This window comes from Meriones unguiculatus, chromosome 12, assembly GCF_030254825.1.
Source record: "Meriones unguiculatus strain TT.TT164.6M chromosome 12, Bangor_MerUng_6.1, whole genome shotgun sequence".
NCBI lineage: Eukaryota > Metazoa > Chordata > Mammalia > Rodentia > Muridae > Meriones > Meriones unguiculatus.
In genome coordinates this window covers 69,079,436-69,086,049 of record NC_083360.1, presented here as the reverse complement: position 1 = coordinate 69,086,049, position 6,614 = coordinate 69,079,436, and the positions used below count along the sequence as shown (strand labels likewise).

At 36.5% G+C, this 6,614-nt stretch overlaps 1 pseudogene; it reads right to left on the bottom strand.

Annotated features, from left to right (window-relative positions):
* Positions 1–1,596: 1,596 nt before the first annotated feature.
* On the bottom strand, positions 1,597–1,696 carry LOC132646948 (U6 spliceosomal RNA; annotated as a pseudogene).
* Between the last annotated feature and the right edge of the window lie 4,918 nt (positions 1,697–6,614).

The window sequence follows — 6,614 nt, the reverse complement described above, 5'->3', positions numbered from 1 at the left end:
TTTCTAATTTATTAATTTCAGCCCTGAGTTTGATTATTTCCAGCCATCTCCTCCTCTTTGGTGTGTCTGCTTCTTTTTTTTTTTTTTTTTTTTCCTAAGGCTTTTTGGTGATCTATTAATTTGCTTGAATGAGCTGTATCCGATTTCTTGAAGGCATTTATTTCTATGAACTTTCCTCTTAGCATTGCTTTCATGTGTCCCAAAGTTTGGGTATGTTGTACCTTTATTTTCATTGAATTCTAGGAAGACTTTAATTTCTTTCTTTATTTCTTCCCTGACCCAGCTGTCATTTAGTAGCAAGTTGTTCAGTTTCCATGTGTGTGTAGGCTTTTTGCTATTTCTGTTGTTGTTGAGGTCTAGCTTTATTCCATGATGATCAGATAGCATACAAGGGATTAATTCAATCTTCTTGTATCTGTTGAGGCTCGTTTTGTTACCAACCATATGGTGTATTTTGGAGAAGGTTCTATGAGGTGCTGAGAAGAAGGTAAATTCTTTTGTGTTTGGTTGTAAGGTTCTGTAAATGTCTGTTAAGTCTGTTTGATTCATGACCTCTGTTAGAGACATTGTTTCTTTGTTTAATTTCTGTTTTGTTGACCTGTCCTTTGTGGAGAGTGGGGTGTTGAAGTCTCCCACTATTAATGTGTAGGGATCTATGTGTGGTTTAAGTTTTATCAATGTTTATTTTACAAATGTGGATGCCCTTGTTTTTGTGGCTTATATATTCAGGATTGTTATGTCTTCCTGGTAGAATTTTCCTTTGATGAGTATGAAGTGTCCTTCCCCATCTCTTTTTATTAATTTTGGTTGAAAGTCTCTTTTATCAGATATTAGAATGGCTACTTCTGCTTGTTTCTTGGGTCTATTTGCTTGGAAAACTGTCTTCTAACCCTTTACCCTCAGGTAATGTCTATCTTTAGACATTAGAAACACATGAGGTGTGTTTCTTGTATGCAACAGATTGCTTGGTCTTGTTTACGCATCCCTTCTGTTAGTCTGTGTCTTTTTATTGGAGAATTGAGCCCATTGATGTTGAGAGAGGTTACTGACCAGTGGCTGTTAGATCCTTTGATTTTGATGTTGGCTTTGGTTATAAGTGTGTGTGCTTGGTTGCTTTTTGTTTATTTCGTGTGTTTTCTTGAAAATAGCTAGTTTTCTTGGGCTGTATTTTTCCTTCTAGTATCTTCTGTAATGCTGGATTTGTGTAGAGGTATTGTTGAAATTTGTTTTTGTCATTGAATATCTTGTTTTCTCCATCTATAAGGACTGAAATTTTTGCTGGTTATAGTAGCCTGGGCTGACATCTGTGTTCTCTGAGGGCCTGTACAATATTTGTCCAGGCCCTTCTGGCTTTCATAGTCTCTGTTGAGAAGTCAGGTGATTCCTATGGGTTTGCCATTATATGTTACTTGGCCTTTTTCTCTTACAGCTTTTAGTATTTTTTCTTTGTTCTGTATACTTACAGTTTTGATTATTATATGGTGGGAGGATTTTCTTTTCTGGTTAATTTATAGGGTATTCTGTAGATCTCTTGTATTCTTATTGGTTTCTCCTTTAAGCTGGGGAAATTTTCTTCAATGATTTTGTTGAAAATATAAAAATATGGAATGCTTCACGAATTTTTGTGTCATCCTTGCACAGGGGCCATGCTAATCTTCTCTGTATAGTTTAGTATATGTGCTGCCAAAGGGAGCACTCTTCAGTCTCTTAATGCATTTTATTTATTTATTCATTCATTTATTTGTTTGTTTATTTATTTATTACAATTTACTCACTTTTTATCACAGCTGTAGTTCCCTCCCTCCTCTCCTCCCAGTCCCACTCTTCCTCCCTTTTATCCCCTTATGGCCTTCATGAAGTCCACTGATAGGGGAGGTCCTCTTCCCCTAATATATGACCTTAGTCTATCAGGTCTCATCAGGACTTCCTGCCTTATCTTCCTCTCTGGCCAGGGAAAACTGCACTCCCAGAGGGAATTGAGCAAAGAGCCAGCCAATGAGTCCATGTTAGAGGCAGCCCTTGCTCTCCTTACTAGGAAACCCACTTGAAGACTGAGGTGCCCATGGATTACATGTGTGCAGGGGTTTTGGTCCTCTCCATGCATGCTCCTTGGTTGAAGCATTGGTCTCTGAAGGTACCCCGGGCCCAGAATTTTTGTTTTTGTTTTTGTTTTTGTTTTCTCACCTTGTGGAACTTCTGTCCCTTCCAGTCTTTCTATCTCACCTTTCTTCCATAAGATTCCCTGCATTCTGCCCAAAGTTTGGCTATGATTTTCAGCATATGTTTTGATACCCTGCTAGAGAGGTTCTTTCAGAGGCCCTTTCTAGTAGGTTCCTGATCTGTTCCCTGCATCCTACCTTCTGATGTCTATACTGGTTGCCCTTCTGAATAAAGGTTAAGCATCTTCCCTATGGTCTTCCTTGTTGTTTAACTTCTTTAGAAATGCAAATCTAAATGATCCTGAGATTTCACCTTATACCCATCAGAATACCTAAGATCCAAACTCAAGTGACAACACCTTCTGGAGAGGATGTGGAGAAACGGGAACACTCTTCCATTGTTGGTGAGAATGTAACCACTCTGAAATGAATCTGGCACTTTCTTAGAATATTAGGAATAGTGCTACCTCAAAATCCAGCTATACCACTCGTAGGCATATATCCGAACGATGCTCAGCCATACAACAAGGACATTTGCTCAACTATGTTCATAGCAGCTTTATTCATAACAGCAAGAATCTGGAAACAACCTAGAGGTCTCTCAACGGAGGAATGGATAAAAATTAAAAGCAAAGAAATCATGAAATTTGCAGGCAAATGGATGAGACTAGGAAAGGTCAGTGTGAGTGAGGTAACCCAGAAGCAAAAAGTCACATATGGTATATATATTCACTTATAAGTGGATATTAGCCATATGATATAGGATAATCGTACTAAAATGATAGTCCTTAATGCATTCTTCATATAATGATCTTACTGAAAAGTGAGGATGGTCAGGGATATCTGAAATATAGGTCACTGGGGAAATGTTTTTTTTTTGTTGTTGTTGTTGTTCAATTAGTTGCCTTAATTTTACCGAAATAATCTATATTATGACAGGTACACGGACAAATTACCATTGTTTAAGCCTTCTGGAATCCTGATCCAAACTAAACTATTTTCTCTGAAGTTGTTTCCATCAGAAAATTTTAAGCAGAGTGATATGAAATGTAGAGCACATGTTTCTGACATGCTAGAGAAAAACTACCCCAGAGCTATACATGAACCCCAAAGAGATGAGTTGAATTTCATTTTTCAGTTATAGAATTTAAAATAAGTCATTGGACACCTAACCTTTTCTTATAACCTAATGAACAAATGAGAAATTGGTGATAACCCAGTGAAAGTGCTTTAAATTACACTCTCAAAAAGAACATGTGATTTAGTGACTTCTTAGAACTTTCAGAGGATTGTGTTATCTATAAAATCTCTATCCTTGTTGGTTTTTTGTAGTTGTTTCCCATCCTGACACTTAACATATGTTCTTGGTCTCTCTTGTGAATCTAATATCAGGAAGATGTCTATCAAACTCTAGGAAGCAAGAGGTGGTTCAAAATGGGATTATTTGTTGTCTTTTCCTCTCACAAAGAAAAGTTACCCAGAAAGTAAAGCTTGCCACCTGAATGCAGCTGTTCATTCATGCAGCAGCCCATGAAATGCATATTTGTAACAAAATAATAGTGTTTTCCAAGTCACTCAGGCATCTTGGCTCCGGTACTCTTTGATTTTATAAACATTTTCTGTGTGTGTTCCAAATGATTCTGGACCACAGAATTACTGGGTACCTGTATAAAACCTTTTCCCTTTTCTTGTTCAGTAAGTACTCAAATATTCCACAATAATAATGTGTGTCTTGCCAGTAGCACAAATTGTACAAAATTAGCTTTTGTAAAACTTATTTTTTTAACCATCATTATCCCTTATGACTCTATAGTCAAAAACACCAGGGGTGTAACAGAACAATTAGATGTCTGACAATGGCATAAATTTAGTCTTGTTAAAACAGATTATTAATATCCCCTTGGGTTACCACCCTGGCCCAACTTTCCCAACCATAAAGTATGTATATGTATACAGTTGTGATTCCATGGCTCATCTAAAGTGCCAAAAGAAAAAGGTATAAAGGTAAATGGATAGAGTATGAGGAGAAGAAAGAAGGGAAGCAGAGCCTAAGAGTAACATAAACAGAAATGCATTAATCACACTTTAACAAGTGGAAACATTGCATATTATTATAAAACCAAGAGCTGCAACAATAATATAACAATGTCAGGATGATGTTGTGTTCATAGCAGATTGGCTACTAAAATTCCAGAAGCTTTGATTCTTCTTTATATTTTATTTCTATTTACCCTCTCTGGGTTTATGTGATAGAAATAATAGCCCAAAATGCCTAATTGTGTATTAGGACTATCATCTATCCTAGTGGTGGTGTTATAGCTAAAGAACTATGGCTCACTCATGAGCAAGAAGCAAGTTGAGCCTGACATTCCTGCAGAATCACAGGGATGCACTGAGAAGAGTATCACCTTAAAACTGAGGCTTCATTGGCAAACTACTTTTCCTCCTAACAAACTGAGACTTGGGCAAGGCTCAAGTTCCTTAGACCTAAATGCCCTTCTCTGTGAAAGGAAAGGAATCCAGAATGTCTGCAGCACTGGGTTTTATATTTATTGCAAAGCAATGCAACTAATCTTTCATTTGGAGTAATGCTCAAATCCTACAGTGATTAACTTAGGCAAATGCTAAGTTATTCTAAGAGTTACATTGATAATTATTAAAATAGACCTCAAGTGTAATGTATCATAAGTATAACATGCTAAGAACTGAACAATGCATGAGTAGGAACTTTACTATGTTTTAATCATTGTAGTTTACTACTGATAAGTGGTGAGCAGCATTTTTTATAAGTGAATGAGTAAAGAGTAAAAAAAAATTAAGTCATATTACGGACACACACACACATAGAATAAGAAGATATTCATTTAGAATAAATTATTTAGGGTCCATGTTACTATATGATAACTATTTAGCCTATTATTTTACCCTCATTTATTTTTTTTCATGTTTCCTTTCACTGAAGAATCAGACTATTAATAGAATTAATGATGCAGGTAACTTAGCAGTATATCTGAGCAATTAAGTCCCTTCGTTCAGGCAGTAATAAAACCTGCAATTGTCTCCTTTCTGTCTGTAAGAGCAACTTTATAGTTTACTGAGCAAGGAGGATTTTGACCCAACTGTGACTCTTCTTAAACGTCTCTGTATGTTTTTGTCCTCAGCTAAGTCTGTGAAAGTAGTGTTTATGTTTTGAGGAAACGATCACAAATCAGTATTATCAGGACACAGCTGGGTTAAGTACTTTCTCCAAGCACAAATGGTATTCACAGTCACTTGAGTGAAACAAAATTCCCATCAATGCCCAGAGTCTTCCTTTCCTCTACCTATTTTCTAAATATGAAACAAATGAGGTAGTAGCCAGGATGAGCACGCTTGTTGATTTACTTCTACATATTTCATTTATTCCTAACCATGAAGTCAGCTCCCTTCCCAGCAGGCTCTTGGGTTAGCAAATATTTACAATTACTAGACATACTGTTTGGAGCATATGTGACAGTAAGAATTTGAGTAACACCAATTGGCCCCATTTACATTTAACTTTGCCATTTATCATTTACTTTCATCAGGCACACATATTTCTGAGAAATGCTTCTATATTCTCTGGCATGAAAGGTATCTAAAGAACTGTAAGTAAGGAAAATGCTGAAGAAGGCTGTAAATGAGCTGCAAGATAAAAAAAAAAAATAGAAAAAGTGAATGAGACTGGAACTCTTTTTCCAACTTCCAATTTCCAACACTGTAAAAGTCAGTCTGTCAGCCTGACTTTTGAAGTATTGAGTAAGAATGACCCCCCTGAAAAAAATCATGAGACATTTTCATGATATCTAAGCACGTCGTGAAAGAAAATTAGATTACATAGCACAGTAAAGACACTATGAAGGCTATTGTAGCAGGTTATTGTGCGAAGTCATCTTGAAGTGGAATAGATACTAGTCCTGTATATTGTGGCTGCTTTGATAGATATTGTAGTCTGACACTTTCTTGGGTCACTGTTCAACCCAGTAACAAAATGTACATAGACCTTATCTCACAATGGTCCATTAGACAAATCCATATGCCCATCAGTGAGCAAGGCTTAGACATCCTTACCCAGCCCATTTATAACAAGCACTTTTAACCTCTAGAAGAGCAAGCAGACAAGCTCACTATGATATGAGACACCACACACTAACAAGGAAATGAACACTTCTTGTCAGTTCTTAAGTTGAAAAGAGCTTGTGGTACAGGAAATTATGTGAACATAAAAAAAAAAACACACACACACATATACTCAAGCAACATGTTTACATATCCATCTATTAATAACTCTGGATGGAAATATGCCTATAGAAAGCACAGTGTTGGAAATTAACAATCAGAGAGTAACATCATGGAAACCTCTCTCCTCTGCTAAAGATAAACAAACAATTCAATACCAGCTTCATAATGACCACATATTTTCATCCACAGCAGGTT